At 43.0% G+C, this 18,707-nt stretch overlaps 1 protein-coding gene across 2 annotated transcripts in view; it reads left to right on the plus strand.

Moving 5' to 3' along the window:
• The window catches only part of EXTL3 (exostosin like glycosyltransferase 3), a 1,000,838-nt gene that overhangs the window by 489,999 nt on the left and 492,132 nt on the right, over window positions 1-18,707 (plus strand). The gene's annotated exons all lie outside the window — the stretch shown is intronic.

The raw sequence follows: 18,707 nt of genomic DNA on the forward strand, positions 1-18,707 counted from the left end.
ACAACTGTACTTTCTGTATCCTCATGAACAAGGACATTTTCCATCGCATCACTCATCATTGGGGCACCCCACAAGTAGATCTTTTCTCCTCACACACCAGTCATCTCGTTCCAACCTTCTGCACCAGGGAGTTTCACATCAAATCTTGGAGGGTGGACGTGTTCTCCTTCCTATGGACACATCTCTCAGTTTAAGCATTCCCTCCTCTGCCTCTTCTTCCCAGAGTGCTGCTAAAGATAAGGGGCAAAAAACCAAAGGCTATTCTGATAGCTCCAGATTGGCCCAGGCAGCATTGGTATCCCCTCCTTTGCAACCTTTCACAGGCTCAACCTTGGCATCTTCCCCTGGTACCGGATCTGTTGGTTCAGGGAGGAGGAAATTTCCTTCATCCTCATCTTCAAACTCTGAATTTAACTGCCTGGCTAATACTTTAAATCTTTCCCCACAGGTGGTTGAAGTTCTTCATGAGGCCAGGAGATAAATGGAAGAGATTTTGCTCTTGGATGCTGGCTAAAGGAGAAGACTCTTCTCATCCTTCTGTTTCCCTCATTCTTGACTACCTAGCAGGACTGCTTAATGGTGGACTTTCCTTTTCTTAAATCAGAATTCATGCTTCAGCAATTTCGGCTCATTGTTCTTTGAAACAGTTCCTGAGGGGAGCTAGTAGTCTTAGACCTCCCAGAAGAGCTCCGACCCCTGCTTGGGATCTTAATTTTGTCCTGGAAAAACTTACTCTGCCTCCATTTCAACCAGCTGCCTCTTCAGAGTTGAAGTTATTATCCTGGAAGCCTGCTTTCCTTTTAGCTATTACTTCAGCTAGAAGGGTATCTGAGCTGCAAGCCTTAATGGCAGTAGAACCTTTCATTATTTTTCACTCAAATCGAGTGTCTCTGCGAACTAATCCCTCCTTCATGCCTAAGGTAGGTTCCAGTTTAACCCTTAACCAGTCTATTCACCTGCCTACATTTTTCAACAATCCTCAAAATAAAGAGGAAAGGATTCTGCACTCTCTTGATGTGCATAGACAGCTGAGATTTTACTTAGGACTAAATCCTTTCGAAAATCTGAACAGTTGTTGGTTAGTTTTGCTCCTGGGGCTCAGGGTAAAGCTATTTCAAAACAAACCATCTCCAAATGGATTGCTCATTGTATTCACTTTTGTTACCTGCAGTATGGGAAGGTTCCCCCTCAGGACCCATTCTTCTAGAGCAGCCTCTAGCTCTGCAGCCTTTCTGAGAGGTATGCATACTAAGGACATTCTAGAAGCAGCTACTTGGTCTTCTGTCCATACTTTCACAAAGCATTACAATCTACCTTTGTTTTCTAAATTCAGGGCTGGTTTTGCCGGGCATTCTTACCAACCCTTAATCTGTGATCCTTCCTCCACCCTTTGTCGTTTTCCTGGGCTTTGGGAATCAACCCATGTGTGAGGACTGCAACAGTAAAACCCGAAGAACATAGTACACTTGTGTACACTTACCATAAAAGTAGATGTTCAAATGTATTCACTGTTGCAGTCCTGGTTTCCCACCCTCCATTCCCCTTTTTTCCTAAGGCACAGACTATACACTTTTTTATTTTTTGTATGACATGTGTCCAGGGTACTACCTTCCTAGGCTAGCCTTCTTTTGGGGGCTCCTGACAGTTAAGGCAAGAAAAACAGAGGAAATGGCGTTAGCTGCCTCCCTTTATACCTGACATTAGTTTTACAACCAGCGGCAGCCGACATCATATACCAAGGACTTTGGTATTCGGGCTGACTGAGGGCTACTGGGAGCCGGATAACCCATATGTGAGGACTGCAACAGTGAATACACTCGAACATCTACATTTATGGTAAGTGTACACAACTGTACTTTCCTTTATGCCCCCCCCCCCCCTTCCTGCTCATTCAGAAGGTCCTGATGAAAATGCAGAAGGAGAAACCAAAATGTCTTGCTGGTGACTGCAATGACTGCAACAATGAAACACGATGAACATAGTACAGTTGTGTACTTACCATAAATGTAGATGTTCAAGTGTATTCACTGTTGCAGTCCAGGTTACCCACCCACCATTCCCCTTTCTTTGCTGGGACTTTTTTGTACTTCTCGACTCTATACAACCTATGTGGTGTATTTGCTTGTAGATGAAGGATATGTTTATAGTAATATATGCATGGTTTTTTGGCATATTTTTATCTTTTCAGCCTTCCTATCTGGGGGACCTGACATCTGGGGCAAGAAAAACTGAAGAAAATGGTGTCGGATGCAACTTTTATACCCCTGGCACACTGACGTCAGGGAAGAAGCGACAGCAACCAACACTGGACCAAGACTTTGGAACTTGGGCCGACTGTGGGTCACCTGTCAGCAGGATAACCCAAGTGTAATGACTGCAACAGTGAATACACTCAAACATCTACATTTATGGTAGGTACACAACTGTACTTTCTGTATCCTCATGAACAAGGACATTTTCCATCGCATCACTCATCATTGGGGCACCCCACAAGTAGATCTTTTCTCCTCACACACCAGTCATCTCGTTCCAACCTTCTGCACCAGGGAGTTTCACATCAAATCTTGGAGGGTGGACGTGTTCTCCTTCCTATGGACACATCTCTCAGTTTAAGCATTCCCTCCTCTGCCTCTTCTTCCCAGAGTGCTGCTAAAGATAAGGGGCAAAAAAACCAAAGGCTATTCTGATAGCTCCAGATTGGCCCAGGCAGCATTGGTATCCCCTCCTTTGCAACCTTTCACAGGCTCAACCTTGGCATCTTCCCCTGGTACCGGATCTGTTGGTTCAGGGAGGAGGAAATTTCCTTCATCCTCATCTTCAAACTCTGAATTTAACTGCCTGGCTAATACTTTAAATCTTTCCCCACAGGTGGTTGAAGTTCTTCATGAGGCCAGGAGATAAATGGAAGAGATTTTGCTCTTGGACGCTGGCTAAAGGAGAAGACTCTTCTCATCCTTCTGTTTCCCTCATTCTTGACTACCTAGCAGGACTGCTTAATGGTGGACTTTCCTTTTCTTAAATCAGAATTCATGCTTCAGCAATTTCGCTCATTGTTCTTTGAAACAGTTCCTGAGGGGAGCTAGTAGTCTTAGACCTCCCAGAAGAGCTCCGACCCCTGCTTGGGATCTTAATTTTGTCCTGGAAAAACTTACTCTGCCTCCATTTCAACCAGCTGCCTCTTCAGAGTTGAAGTTATTATCCTGGAAGCCTGCTTTCCTTTTAGCTATTACTTCAGCTAGAAGGGTATCTGAGCTGCAAGCCTTAATGGCAGTAGAACCTTTCATTATTTTTCACTCAAATCGAGTTTCTCTGCGAACTAATCCCTCCTTCATGCCTAAGGTAGGTTCCAGTTTAACCCTTAACCAGTCTATTCACCTGCCTACATTTTTCAACAATCCTCAAAATAAAGAGGAAAGGATCCTGCACTCTCTTGATGTGCATAGACAGCTGAGATTTTACTTAGGACCAAATCCTTTCGAAAATCTGAACAGTTGTTGGTTAGTTTTGCTCCTGGGGCTCAGGGTAAAGCTATTTCAAAACAAACCATCTCCAAATGGATTGCTCATTGTATTCACTTTTGTTACCTGCAGTATGGGAAGGTTCCCCCTCAGGACCCATTCTTCTAGAGCAGCCTCTAGCTCTGCAGCCTTTCTGAGAGGTATGCATACTAAGGACATTCTAGAAGCAGCTACTTGGTCTTCTTTCCATACTTTCACAAAGCATTACAATCTACCTTTGTTTTATAAATCCAGGGCTGGTTTTGCTGGGCATTCTTACCAACCCTTAATCTGTGATCCTTCCTCCACCCTTTGTCGTTTTCCTGGGCTTTAGGAATCAACCCATGTGTGAGGACTGCAACAGTAAAACCCGAAGAACATAGTACACTTGTGTACACTTACCATAAAAGTAGATGTTCAAATGTATTCACTGTTGCAGTCCTGGTTTCCCACCCTCCATTCCCCTTTTTTCCTAAGGCACAGACTATACACTTTTTTATTTTTTGTATGACATGTGTCCAGGGTACTACCTTCCTAGGCTAGCCTTCTTTTGGGGGCTCTTGACAGTTAAGGCAAGAAAAACAGAGGAAATGGCATTAGCTGCCTCCCTTTATACCTGACATTAGTTTTACAACCGGCGGCAGCCGACATCATATACCAAGGACTTTGGTATTCGGGCTGACTGAGGGCTACTGGGAGCCGGATAACCCATATGTGAGGACTGCAACAGTGAATACACTCGAACATCTACATTTATGATAAGTGTACACAACTGTACTTTCCTTTATGCCCCCCCCCCCCTTCCTGCTCATTCAGAAGGTCCTGATGAAAATGCAGAAGGAGAAACCAAAATGTCTTGCTGGTGACCCCCTATTGGCCAAGGCAGCATTGGTTCCCCATTCTTCTATCTCTTGCCAAGGGCAATCACCACAAGTTGCCTCACAAGGTGGACCTGCTCACACAACAGTAGAGATCCCTCATTCATCCTCATCTGAAAACCCTCAGACTAACCCTGTGAGTAATGAACTTCTGATCCCTTGCAGGCACTTCTATTCTGAGGACGTGCTATCTGTCCTGCAGGATGCCAGAAAACCCACTACCAGCATATCCTATGTATCAAAATGGAAAAGGTTCTCCATTTGGTGTCTTCAAAGTAAATTAGACCCCTTCCAAGCAGATGTTCCTCTAGTCCTAGCCTATGTGTGTGAGCTTCTAAAATCAGAACTTTCATAGCCTTCAGTGAAAGTCCATTTGTCAGCCATTTCAGCCTGCTTACCTATTGATCTACCCCTGCTATCGAGATTGGAGGTGAAACTTTTTCTTAAGGGGGTTCTCCATATCAGACCAGCAAGAAAACCTATCCCTCCACCGTGGGACCTGAACTTTATCCTGGAGAAACTTACCACTGCCCACTTTGAACCGGCAGCTTCTGCCACTTTAAAGATGTGTACCTGGAAGACTGTCTTGTTAGTAGCCCTTACTTCAGCTAGGAGAGCTTCTGAGCTGCAAGCACTCATGGCCACTCCACCCAACACTGTCCTCCACAAAGACAGGTAACTCTGCGTACCAATCCCTCCTTCATGCCTGCCAATGTCAATGAACTGTCCCTTAGCCAATCTGTCCATTTTACCCACCGTTTTCCCTTCACCACAGAGTGACAGTGAGAGAGTACTCCATTCCCTTGATGCTCACAGGCAACTGAAGTTTTATCTGGACAAGACCAAAGAAATTAGAAAGTCCAATCAGCTCTTTGTGTCATTTCACCTCAGGGTCCTGGGGAAAGCTGTATCCAAACAGACAATAGCCTCCTGGATATGCAAAACTATTACCTTCTTTTACTTTTTCCATGGTAGAGAGTTACCCCACACTGTTAAAGCACATTCTGCTAGAGCAGTGGCCTCTTAAGGGGCCTTTCTCAGAGGTCTGGACAAGGCCACTATCCTAGAGTCAGCCACATGAACCAAGTATTATAAATTGGACAACATCTCCAGAGCTATGGCAGGATTTGCAAGAGCCTTCCTCCACAGTTTCATGGAGACTGCTTCCTCTTCCTCCACCCTTTGTCCTGCTTAAGCTATGGTACTCTACCACAAGTGAGAATACTGCAGCATGTGAATAGAAGGATATAGATTTGTTGTGTAAAATCTTACCATAACTATAGATGTGCTCCTCTTCCATGTTGCAGTATTCCTTCCCTCCCTCCTACCCCCCTTTATGGGCTTTTCCATCTCTCTATGGCATTCTTCCTGTTTTTCTTAAAACTGTTGTCCGATTTGGCAGTCAGTTCTGAGGTCTGTGTGTGCAGACATCACATTTAAGGCCCACGGTTTATGGCCCTGCATGTGACATCCCACGCACCTGACAGCAACCAGGCTTAAGCTTTGGCATGGGAGCCGGACATTTGGGTCGCCTGAGGCGGAGGATCCTCACAAGTGAGAATACTGCAACATGGAACAGAAGGACATCTATGGTTATGGTAAGATTTTACACAGCTAATCTTTCTTGCTTCCTTACAGCATGAATGCATCCAGATTTCGCATTGTGGTCACCCAGGTTCTGAATCTACCAAAAGAAGGGTGAGAGGACTAGTATTTTGGCCTTCTCTAGCAAAACATATTGATAAAGTACTTTCTTTTTGTTCAGTATGCAGTAGTACTAAACCGCATTTGCAAAAAGAATCACTTCAGCTAAGTCAAGTTCCTGAACTACCTTCGTCAACAGTGGCCACTGATATATTTGAGTGGAACAGTCAGGATTACTTAGTGTTGGTAGGCTCTTATTGGAACTGGTTTGAGATCGATTTACTACCTAACCTAACGTTCACTGCTGTGATCACCAAGTTGAAATGTCATTCCTCAGTCCATGGTAGTCCACACACAGTTATTTCTGACATTGGTACCCAATTTTACCAGTCAGTTGTTTCAGAAATTTGCAGAAGAATGGGACTTCATACAAGTTACTAGTAGTCCAGAATTCCCATAGTCAAATGGACTAGCTGAACGTGCAGTACAGAGTGCAAAGCAATTACTAGAGAAGTCAAAGCTCATAGTACCAATTCTTGTTGAATCTCAGAAACATACTTCGTGACGATATACTTGGCTTGCCTGCTCAGAGACTTCTGTCTAGGCAAACCAGAAAAACATTGTCTATCAGTTCCAGTTTGTTGAGGCCTAAAGCTAAGAACAACAGAATAATTGAAGCCCAACTATTCAGAAAGTGTTTTTTCCAGAAGTCCAGCTGTGATGAGTCGAGCAGATTTCTTCATCCATTGAAAGAAGGGAGAGACAGTGAGGAATCAAACCGTGAAAGGTTTAGACCGGATTGGTCAAGTAACAGGTACATGTGCCGAGCAGAAATCCTACTTTGTGGAATCTGAGGGTGTGGAGTACAGGAGAAATCGCAGACATCTTCTTCCTGAATCAGAAGTGATATCGTAGCATTGTTCCTTTGACACGGACTCTAGATCTCGGAGAAATCCAGACAAAGTTCCTGTTGCTGAACATGCCGTAACTTCTGCTTTCATTCCTGATGTCCCCAAAGTTGAACATTCAGCAGAGATGATCCCAGTTGCTAGACCTAGTTCTAATTTCTATGTCACACAATTTGGTCATATTTCCAGACCTAGTGTGAAATACACAGCAACCTGGACATAATTGTCTATATGTATTTAGTTGTGTGTAATTGCATGTCAAATAATTATTTTGTATCAGTTGCATGTCAAGTAATGTCAGTAATGCATGACTCATTTCTCAAAGAGGGAGGATGTAGAATAGTGTGTGTGTTGTACCTTTAAGAATTGTTTCCAAGGACAGTACATACATGTAAATAGCAAGCATGTGCTTGCTTCAGTGCCATTTTGAGAGAGTGCAGCCAGAGTGTAAGCATGTATAAATGTGATAGCTAGTTTGTTTATACGTTTATCCAAGTTAGTTATCAAGCCTCAAATCCTGATGTTTGTACATAATAAAGCTGCTTGAACAGAACCCACAAATGTTTGACTGTTTTATCCTGACCAGACAAGCGACAGCTGGGTACAGCAGTTTGAATCTCACGCCTGCATCTTGACATTCCCTATGTAATGGAATAAATTAATTCCTCTTCTGTCTGGTGTACAATGAGAAGTCATTCTGCACAAACACACTGCTGTCTCTCACTTTTAGTACTTTGTCCTGCTGTCACAGTTTTGTCAGAATCAACTCTTTCTTGCTGGTAAGATTGTATTTGTTACTGTTAAAGGTCTATGTTGTTTTCTCATAGCCAGGTTTGGTGCATACACAAAATGTGCCCTTTCAATTAACAGTTCCTGTTGTGGAATACCAGTCCAGTTGCTTATTGTGCTTTCATGAAATTAGTATAGTCTGTTCCTTCAAGTTTCACAAGTATAGCAGAAAATGTCAGGTTTTCCCTACATGCTCTGTCTATTTTTTTTGAAAGGTCTCTTCATTTGCGATCTCATGTTCAGCCAGCCTTTTCTTCATTTTGACCTCATGAGTTTTGCAGTTTTATCAGCTTATCTGAATACCTGTTTAAAGCTTCTTCCATTTTTTTCCAGCCTTTTATTGTTTGAGTTGATGTACTCCCATCAGTGTTTTGTTTAAATTAGTCACCTGTGTGTGCAGTTGTCTTGTACTTTCCTCTAGGTTACTGGAAGTCATGTCTGTAGCTTGCACTGTTTTTTGCTGAACAGCTGCAGTACTTTTCCCAGTCAGTGTTTTTTCTATTTCTCGTTTTTCCTGGTATACTGCCAATCATTAGCAGACTGGAGTTCTGCTGTGGCGACCCCTAACCGGGAAAATCCGAAAGGCATTACTTTTTTTACAGGCAGTGCACTTACTAGTTTGTTACTGAAATTTACTCAGAAATCCAGGTCCACTGGCTTTCTGTGATAAGTTTCTGTTTTCACACTGGGAGAGCCAGAAATAAGATGTTACTCAATGTGCAGCCATCTTGGAAGTCCAAAATGCATACTTTCCTAAAGACCTTCTACACTGTAACTTACTGAGAAGAACCACCCATGCTAATGATCCTCTGTTGTTACCCCATTATTTACCAATTTCCTCCATTTATCTGACCACTTAGATGTCTAATTTGTTCATTACTCTTTTATGTGGTAAGCCTTGAAGGAGTTTGTAAAAAAAAAAAAATTGAGTATGGACTGTAATATATAAAAATAAATTTGTTATGGACTGTAATATATAAAATTAAATTTGTTTTTGACACTGAAGGCAGATGAAGGCAAACTGGTTTGATTGCAATAAATCATCAGGGATTGTTTTCAACTAAGCATCATCTTGTGTTTTCTTGTGCTTCCTAATTACTCTCTGCTTTTCTTTACCTCATTTTGATTTGCATATTTGTTTCACACAGAGTCTTGTTACTTTTACATTTAATTTGATTCTGCTTTGCATTGCAGTCATAAGTGTAAGTGGAGCTGAGAATAGAAATGAGTCAGTCGTGTGTCTGAGAAACACAAGAACAGATTTATTTTGTGTATAGGAATAGCAGCTAGACAAATTCTGGAATACTTCCCCATCGCTTTCTTTTGTGAAATGTTTTCACCACTGTCTTGTGTAGTAAAGAATATGAAATTGTGTTATATTTGTGGCAGTTCTTTTGCACCAGCCCACTTTGTCATTTGGTGGTTGTCACTCTGCTGTTAGTTCCCCTTCTGATCTATTTATTACTTTTCACAGGTGAGAGTTGGTAGTGAAAGGGAACAAGCCAAACATAACTTGTTTTTCCTTATGCTTGACTACCTGATGTGTACCTCTACCCTTGAGTGAAAGTGAATTTTCCAGTGGCAGTAGATCAGTTTGTCTCATCACTTGAACCTGTTCCCAACATAAGAAAATCCACTTCCATTGCTAGTCCTACAGTTCCTTCATCTTCCCATTGGAGTTGCTACTGTGGTACGGGGGAACGAGTTTGCTTAACTTGCAGGGAATGAAAAATTACCTAAATCTCTCTGGCTGGCTGACTAACACCTGGATAGTTACTCAAATCCATGCTGCCAGCTCCACAATTTTATGACATGACCCTGCATCATTGGACTGGCCTAAAAAATTGAGTTAATCAACTGAATTGGCGAGATGAGCTGTGAATTTGAAGCAGGAAAATGCTGAAAGGTTGGAAAAATATTTTTATTGTCCTTATGATTTCTGACTTGGAGAAGATCTGGCATACAAGAGGTGTTATGACAGTACTTATTTGTTAATAAAATTATACCAGGGTACTAATAGTTTACTAAACAGAAGAAAGAATGGTGTCAAGAAAAAAAGTACTGGATATGCTGCTGCAGTTATTTAGGTGACTGACTTAACTTGTCAGACGTATTGATGCAGGTGGTTACCATTTATACAAGTATAGTAATGAGACTACAAGGGAATCTGCAGCACAAGTAGATTGCAAACCCATATGTAAATGTAGGTGACATTTAATTTGTAAATCCTTTGTGTTTGGGAGAGGTGTAACTAAGGTAAGTTGTGTGTGGATGAGATGGTGGCACTGCTGTGGAAGTGGGTGGTTCAGTAAGCTGTGTGGGTGTTTAATGCAGTCATTCAAACCACCCAAGTGTGTTGGACCAAACCTGTGTAGTAGAAGTAATTGAACTTAGTGAACTTTTTGAAGATTCTAGCAAAATCAAGGGTTTGTGCGTCTTTTTATATAGGGTTTACTGGCATTAAGAAGAAAATGTAGACGTTTTAGTTGGTAGCACTTATAAAATTCATAATCCACTTGAAATTTTGTAACTAATAGTTAGTAGACAGAGTAGCCTTAAGTGGGCACTGAGGTATTTTCCCAGTTTTAAGTTCAGTATATTTAATCTTTGTAAGCTGTCATGGTGTGTATTCAGCTGCCATTTTGATTTTCAGCTGATTGCACTTTTATTTGTGCTTACTAATACTGTGGTTTTCCTTTGCAAGTCTTGGGAATGAATCATAGAAGTTCAAGGCTACTGAGTCTTGTGTCCATGGCGTCCATTATACCTTGGCAGTTCCAACACTAAACTGTAGCTGTCTTCTTGAGGAGGACTAGGGCAGACATGCTTGGGTGAATTTATGAATACCCATTCAATTATCCTGGTCTGATTGGAAGGAAGATAGTAATATTACACTGCTTTATCTGCAGTGGGTCTCCATTCCAGTGGTGAGGGAGACACTGAGTAATGAAACTCTTGTCTACACCTTGTTTTACTGATCTGCTGAAGCAGCTTTAGATACTTTTTTTTGGTATTTTTGAGACTGATTTGTGAAGGTGCAAGAGATCTAGGGCTACTGTATCCCTGATTGCCAGGATGGCAAGGCACAGTTTGTCTCTGAGGAACCTATGATACACAGGAAAGACCGGGCAGAGCTTTCAGTTTTTTTTTTAAGTCTGTGATCCTGTTTGTTAAGAACCTGTCGGGTCGTTCCAGCTGTTTGATATGCTTCATGAGGTACATTCCAAAGGGCTCTTTGTATTCTATAACTGGTCTGCCTGAGCAGTACTGATACAAGGACACAATAACTTAATTAAATCTGGATGATACTCCCTTGGCAATTAGCTGTGCCAATTAGAAGGATCCAACAACTGTTGCTACATGTTGGCAGAGGAGAGGGAATTATCATCCCAGATTTCCAGGTCTCTAAGTATATTTCCATTTTATTGTCAGTGATATACACTGGGTGATGCTGTGCCTGCCAAATTCACCGAAGTTGCATTTTGCAGCATTTAATTTAAGCCCATTATCAGTACACCAAGCATTTGCAAGTGTGAGTTCCTTTTTGGGGGGCTTATATGTCAGAACAGGATTTTGACAGTAACTCCCAGTTTGCAGTCATCAGAAGACTTATTTAACTGTAGGTCTTGGTTTTTATTCTGAAGGTCAGAGAAGTAAATACTAAACAAAAGCAATCCCAGCACTGAGCTTTGTGGGACATCACTGGTCACCTTCATGCTCTCTGATGCGGCCCACTGCCACCCTCACAATGTGGATTTTGTTTATATCTAATTTATGTTCTGTCTTGCCACTTACTGATCTGTTTATAATGCATTTAGTTTATAAATTATGCTAGCATTGGGGATCGTGTCAATTGCCTTGCCAGATTGAGGTAAGCTGTGTGTGCAGTGTGACCACTGTCAGCAACTTGTACTACCATCTCAGAGGTTAACCAGGTTCATTTAGACAGTGTCCACCTTTTACAAAACTATATTGCTGCAAATCTAGCCTGATGGGATTTTTTTAATGTTATAATATGTTCTATGGTGTTACAGATGAGGCTCTTCAGGCTGATGGGTGTATAGTTTCCGGGGTTGGTAGTGGGACCGCTTTTATGGAGTGGCATCACTAGTGCTGGAAGCCATACTTCCAGGACAGAGCCTTTAGCCAGGCTTGGGTTAAACAGCCTAGGTTCTGCCAGGGTGTGTTTGGTACTGTTTATCAAACATGCAGGTATGTTATCTGATCTGTTCTTAATTTTGGGCAGCACTTTCAGTATATATTCTTTAGTGGTAATGGGGGATTTGAGAGCTAAGAGTATGAAAGAGCTTTGGATAGTCATCTCAGAAGTGAAATTTGCACTGAATGTATCTGCTAGGATAGTGGCAATGTCAGGTGGGTCTGAGCAAGTTTTGTTGTTTAGTTCTGTACGGTGTTGTGTTGTTTTTTAGTTTTCTAACATAACTAAAGAAGGATTTGTAGTTTTACTTGGCTTCAGGTGCCAGCTGGAGTTCATGGGATGCCTTAGTCAAATTCCTAGTATTTTCCTTAATTGGGGGTGTCTTTTGATCTGCTGTATGCTGTAATGTGTTCTTTTTGTGTTGTAGACTTTATTTATGTTGATGGACCACCGTGATATTTACTTCTAAAGTTCTCATTATATTTGGATCTGAATGGGATTGCCTATTTTGTACATTTATTTATATGTATAAAACTCCTTGGCTAATCTGTGCATGGTGGGAATGTTTAAGATGATGTTACTATGAGTGAGTTTTGAGACTTCAGAAAATTTGAAGAGATTTGTGCACTTGAAGTCTTCACTGTCCTCCTTTTTGACCCTCCTTAAAGCCAACAATGTTGTTGCATTCTGTTTTTTAAAACCTTTCCTTTGTAACAGGAGATGTCCTTCCAGTATTACTGTTGCAGTATTCTTTGCAATAGAGATCCCCTGCCAAGGGTAGCCCGACATCCGGTCAGTATACCAAAGCCTTTTGGTGGTAAAGCGTAATGCCGTACATCACATGTATGCTACCCATGCACGGCGTAGAGCATAAAGGTGACGTCTAAACGTACCATCCTCCGAACTTCTGTGCTGCCAGTCCGAAAGCCATTTTTGATTGTCGGTCTGAAAGCTAGTTTGTCTGCTGGTTTTCAACTACATTCAGAAAAGTGCCCCATTGGGGGTTTGATATTCTTCTGTTAAGCCCCATCTATCAGCTATTTCTGCTTGTCTGCCTTTGACTTTTCCTTTGGCCTCTAGATTTGAGACCAAACAGTTTCTTCAAAGCATCCTTCACATTAGGCCTCCCACAAAGCCTGTCCCTCCTTCCTGGGACCTTAACTATGTTTTAGAAAAACTGACTCTGGCTTCTTTTGAGCCTGCTGCTTCAGCTTCCATACAGCATTGTTCTTGGAATATTTTTCTTCTTTTGGCCCTTACTTCTGCGAGATGGGTGTTTGAGCTGTAAGCCCTTATGGCTGTTCCTCTTTTTTTAGTTTTCCGTAATGATAGGGTGTCCCTTCATACTAATCCTCCTTTTATGCCGAAGGTGGTTAATGAGTTGTGTCTTAGTCCATTCATTCACCCACTTTGTTCTCTTCTCTGCAGTCTGCTAGTGAGAAAGTTTTTGCACATCTTGGATTTGCGTAGACAACTGCAATATTATTTGGATAAGACTAAAGCTTTTCATAAATCCCAACAGCTTTGTTTCTTTTCATTCTAGTTCTTTAGTTTGGCTGATTTCAAGCAAACCATTTATTTTTGGATATGTAAAGCCATTTCTTTTTTGCTAGTCTTTTCATGGGAAGAACCTTCCTTCTTCCATTAAGGCTCATCCCACTAGGGGCTGTGACTTCTTCTGTTACTTTTTTTTCAAGTGTTTGGATACTAATTCTATTCTTGAGGCAGCAACCTGGACTTCTGTGCATACCTTTAGTGAGCATTATAAATTGGATGGGATTTCTAGGGCCAAAGCTGGCTTTTCCAGGGCCATTTTCCTCAGCTTCCTAGAGGGCTCTGCTGGCCCTTCCTCCTCTCAATCTTCTTCCTGAGCTTGTGCAATCTCCCTATTGTAAAGAATACTGCAACAGTAATATGGACGGACATGGTGCAGTTGTGTAAAATCTTACCATAACAGTGGATGCCCTTTTCTTCACTGTTGCAGTATTCACTTTCTTCCTGCTCCACCTGGTTCTTTTTGCTTCTGGATGTGCTTGTTAACCTACCTATATCCTTGGACTGTCATTCCTACTGGGGTTTTTCAGTTCTGAGGATGCTGCATCCAGACATTAACCTTATGTCTTACACCTTGTGCAGGGAGCATCCGTGTGATGTATGACGTACAATTTTCAACCAAAAGGCTTTGATATACTAGTTAGACACTGAGCTGCCCTTGGCAGGGGATCCCTATTACAAAGAATACTGCAGCAGTGAAGAGAAGGAAATTTACTGTTTATGGGAAGATTTTACACAACTGTACTTTCTGCCTGCAGTACAGTAGGAGGTCAAGTGCATTTCTGTGAAGTTCAGCAAGGTTGCACAGTGGTATTGCCTAAAGGTGTCAAACCCATTTAGTGGTAATGGCTACAGAGAAAATAACTCATACCTGATCTGAATGCGCAGTAAGCTTTAATCCATGAATCTCCTTATAATGGACTTTTAGATAAATTATTTATTGTGTCTATGTCCTGAGTGAAGAAGTAGAAATGCTGACAGATTCAGGAAGTGGTTATTAGTTGCTGTCAAGCTACTGTACCAGTTATTGTCAAGCTGTTTTGATAGCTTGCCTATTCAGAAGCCAGTTGCTGGTTTTTCTCACTGGGTTATCAGCTCCTGTAACCTTGGATGGTGTTCTTTAACTACACAACCTCCAAGCTCATTATATTATGCGGTTGTCACGTCTAATTGATTTCTTTAGGTACTGGGCATGTAGTTTTGGCTGCCAGATGCTCAGCCCTTCAGACATATGCACTACTGGTGTGGTGAACAGTCAAGGTCTGCCTGTGTCACCCTAGCTTCTCCTAGTCTTGGAATCTTGTAATAATTTTTGGACCAGTCTCTGATGGACTGATGTTACTGGTCCTAGCGTTAGGGATTTGTCCCATTAGTTCAATTTTTTTTTTGGTAATTTTGTCATGAACAGACCTTGATGTGTAGGGGTTTCATTTGCAGCAGTCCAACATTGATCTCCTTAACTACATGAGCTTATACTGAAATTGCACTTCTCACCTGCTGTTAGAGGGCTGGGCCTGCTTCATTAACATCATGATGTTCATCGTGTTACCCTGCTGCAGTCATCACACTTTGGTTATCCTGTCGTCAGGCGGTCCCGCAGTCGGACAGAATTCCAAAGTCTTGGTCCGGCATCAGTTGCTGTCACTTCTTCCCTGCCGTCAGTGCGCCAGGGGTATATATGATGCATCCAATGCCATTTTCTTCAGTCTTTCTTGCCGCGCGGTGCCCGAAGCAGAAGCAGTTCGCAAGTGGCGGTCGGCCGACTCCTGAGATTTTCGAAGTCGAATTTCAGATCCGAAATCTTCAATAAAGCTAAGTACCCCGTTGGGGTTAACAATTGTATTTCTTGTGGGAAGCAAATACCTCATAAGGATTTTCATTCTTATTGTATACCTTGCCTAGGCCCAGACCACGACGTCACTGGTTGTTGCTTTTGTGCTAGGTTCAATAAGCAAACTATAAAACGATGCTTTGATTTTGCACAACACTACTTCGGTAGAAAATTTAATTACACTATGCCGTCGGAGCAACCGACTACCGGCGTGTACAAAAAACGCAAAGATAAGGACAGGCAGCCTAGACCCAAGCCAGACTCCGAGGCCTCGGCTGGGCCGGTCTCCGGTTCATTGGTTTTCAGTGAGGTGCCTACGCAGCCCCTGGCTACCGCAGAATTGGAACCCGAGACTGCTTCGGATCCTATGGCGGAGAGTTCTAGGCCGATGCAGCCATTTTCTTTAGGCCCTACTGACGACATTGCAGAAAGAGAAGCCGGTGCTGCAGAAACACCTTCGGTTTCTGAAGGTGTCTTCAGACCGATGACACTCACCATAAAAACGTATCCTAAGCTTAAGACTCCTCTTAAACCAAAAAAGACTGCACTTCAGTCTCCAGTTCAAGGCGCCATGCCTAAGAAACAGATGCTTAAAATGGCTGAAGATTTGATATCTTTAATCAGGGGTTCCCAACCCCCACCCGACAAAAGGCCTAGACAAGAGGAAGATTATGCCTCCTCTGATCAAGTGTCTATTTCCTCAGGCTCCTCTGAGGAAAAAGATTACTCCTTTCCCCCTTATGAAGATTCTGATGCTGAGGATTCCATTCCCTCAGCTTCTCCCCCTGAAGACTACTCCTTTGGGGAGACTACATACTATGAGGGAACATTTTCACTGGGAAGGTCATGACTACTCTGACTCAAAGAAAAGGCTCAGAGAGTGTATTTTAATCCCCCAGCACAAGCCACTTGCTATCCCCCCAGTTTTAGACATTGTGGATGGTGTTTACTTAGAATCTAGTTTAAATCCAGATTCTCTGCCTCCTGCTCCAGCCAAACCAGACAGATATGATAGAGTGCCTGACTCCCACAAATTCCTTTATAAAAGCCCTGTTGCTGACCCAGAGACTATCCCCCAGGGTCCCAAAGGGGCTAAGGCTTCTATGGCAAAAAATCCTGTACCCTCTGAAAGGGACTCCAGAGCACTAGACAGGTGGGGGAAGAAGGTTTACACCTCAGCCACTCTAGATATGAGAGCACTAAAATGTCAATTTGACATGCTAAAATACCAGCAATTTCTGATGTCTCAAATAAAACAAAAGATGAGCACGCACCCTCAACAGTCTGAATTGAAGGAAATGCAGGATGTCCTTCATGGATGCATCTGCAGTCATAACAACTGGGTTGTCCTGTCGTCAGGCAGCCCTTCAGTCGGCCGGATTCCAAAGTCCGGGTCCGGCTTCGGCTGATGTCGCACTTCACCCGACGTCATCTCTGTTGGTCTTCGGGTATAAAAGCATCAGCCGACGCCATTTTCTTCAGTCTTTCTTGCGGCGTGGCCAAGCAGAAGCTGTTCGCAAGTGCCGGTCGGTCGGATCCAGAGATTACTTCTACGAATACTACTCAAGACTTCTAAAGCTAAGTACCCGTTGGGGACTCTTTCTTGCCACAGCCGATGTCAGAAAAAGTTAATAATTGTTTAACCTGTGGGAAACAAATACCTCATAAAGATTTCCACTCTTACTGCCTGCCTTGCTTAGGCCCAGCCCACAACGTAGCAGCCTGTTCGTCCTGTGCTTCTTTCAACCGGCCTAACGCTTAGACGTCGGTCGGAGTTTGCAGAACAGTTTTTCGGTTCTGATTTTGCGTACATTATGCCGCCGGATCCTCCGACTCGCATTCTGCCAAAAAGAAAGAAGACCGCGGTCCCGCATGTTTCGGCGAAACCATGGTTAAGCAAACATGCGGTGTCTCTTTCGGCGAAACCGAGAAAACTGATCAAAATACAGCTGAATCTATCTCTACAACTGAGTTCCCTGCTAACACTCTTGAATCGGCCCCAGAAATTTTACCCACTACGGTGCTTACCACTGACTTATCAGACACCATTCCCTTGGATGTCTCTACCCCAGCACGTGGTGCTGCTAGGCCTCCAGCAGCCATGTCCATTAAGGCCTTCGCCAGAGCTAAAGCAGCCAAGACTACTAGAACAGTGCCTGTTAAACCCCCCTCAACCAGGCCCTCTTCCAGTTCTCAAATGCTTACTTTGGCAGAAGATTTAATTTCATTAATTAGAGGATCTCAATCTCACCCAGACAGGGCCTCTCAGCCCCCAGAGAAGAGACCTAGGGCAGAGCCCCACGAGCCAGTGTCCTCTGATGATTCTGCTGATGAATCAGACATAACTGACCAGCCAGAGGCTCCTTTCTCCAATTTTGAAGATTCTGATGCCGAAGAATCCATTCCAGCTGCTTCCCCACCAGAAGAATTCTCCTTTGGGGAAACCTTGCATGCCATGAGAACAGTTCCAATGGCAGCAACAGGATTTTTCAGACTCCAGGAAAGACTTAGGACCTTTTGCACCTTCCACAGCACAGGCCCTTAGCTATACCTCCTGTTCTCTCTGTGGTGGATGATGCTTTCAATGATGTCTGCTCCGCTCCAGATTCTTTACCCCCCAGCCCCTGCCAAACCAGACAGATTTTACAGGGTGCCAGATACTCATCACCACCTTTACAAGGCCCCTCTTGCAGACCCGAAACTATTTCCCGGGGTCCCAAGGCAGTAGCGACCATAGCTAAAACCCTGTTCCTTCTGAAAGGGAAGCAAGGTCATTAGACAGATGGGGTAAAAGGTTTACACTTCAGCCACTCTCTCAGCTAGAGCTTTAAACTGTCAGTTTCACATGATACAATACCAAGAGTTTATGCTTGATCAGTTAACTAAAAACTAACCACTGATGAATCTCTTGATAAGAAATATGTATTAGAAATGGTAAATAACATACAGCAAGTTAGTAACCATTCTTTAAAATGTGGCTATGATGCACTGGAGGCTTCATTTAGATCAGCCATGACTGGCACTGTAATTAGAAGGCATGCATGGCTAAAGGAGCAAGCTTTACCGGATCATGTTAAATCTAAATTGCTAGATGCTCCTATGGATAAAACAAGTTTGTTTGGTACACCTGCCCAGCAGGTTATGAAGAAAATGGAAGAAAAGGCAAAATCAGTCCAGACAGTTAAAGATTTCTTGCAGGTTCAACCCCCAAGGTTTAGCAGGAACTGGCCTGCCAAAAATTGGTCCTTTCCTGACTCCACAAGACCTCAAAGGGGCAGGAATAGACGTTCCAGAGGCAGAAACCAATCCAGAGGAGGTGCCTACAGAGGACGACAGTGGCAAGGTAACAACAGAGGCACAGGCTCCACACCTGCCACTACATCAACACAACCACAGTGACTTAATCCTAAACCCGCCTACCAGGGAACAAATAGCAGCTCCTCTAGG

Source organism: Protopterus annectens, chromosome 2.part1, assembly GCF_019279795.1.
Source record: "Protopterus annectens isolate FY-2018-M chromosome 2.part1, PAN1.0, whole genome shotgun sequence".
In the NCBI taxonomy this organism is placed as follows: Eukaryota; Metazoa; Chordata; order Ceratodontiformes; family Protopteridae; genus Protopterus; species Protopterus annectens.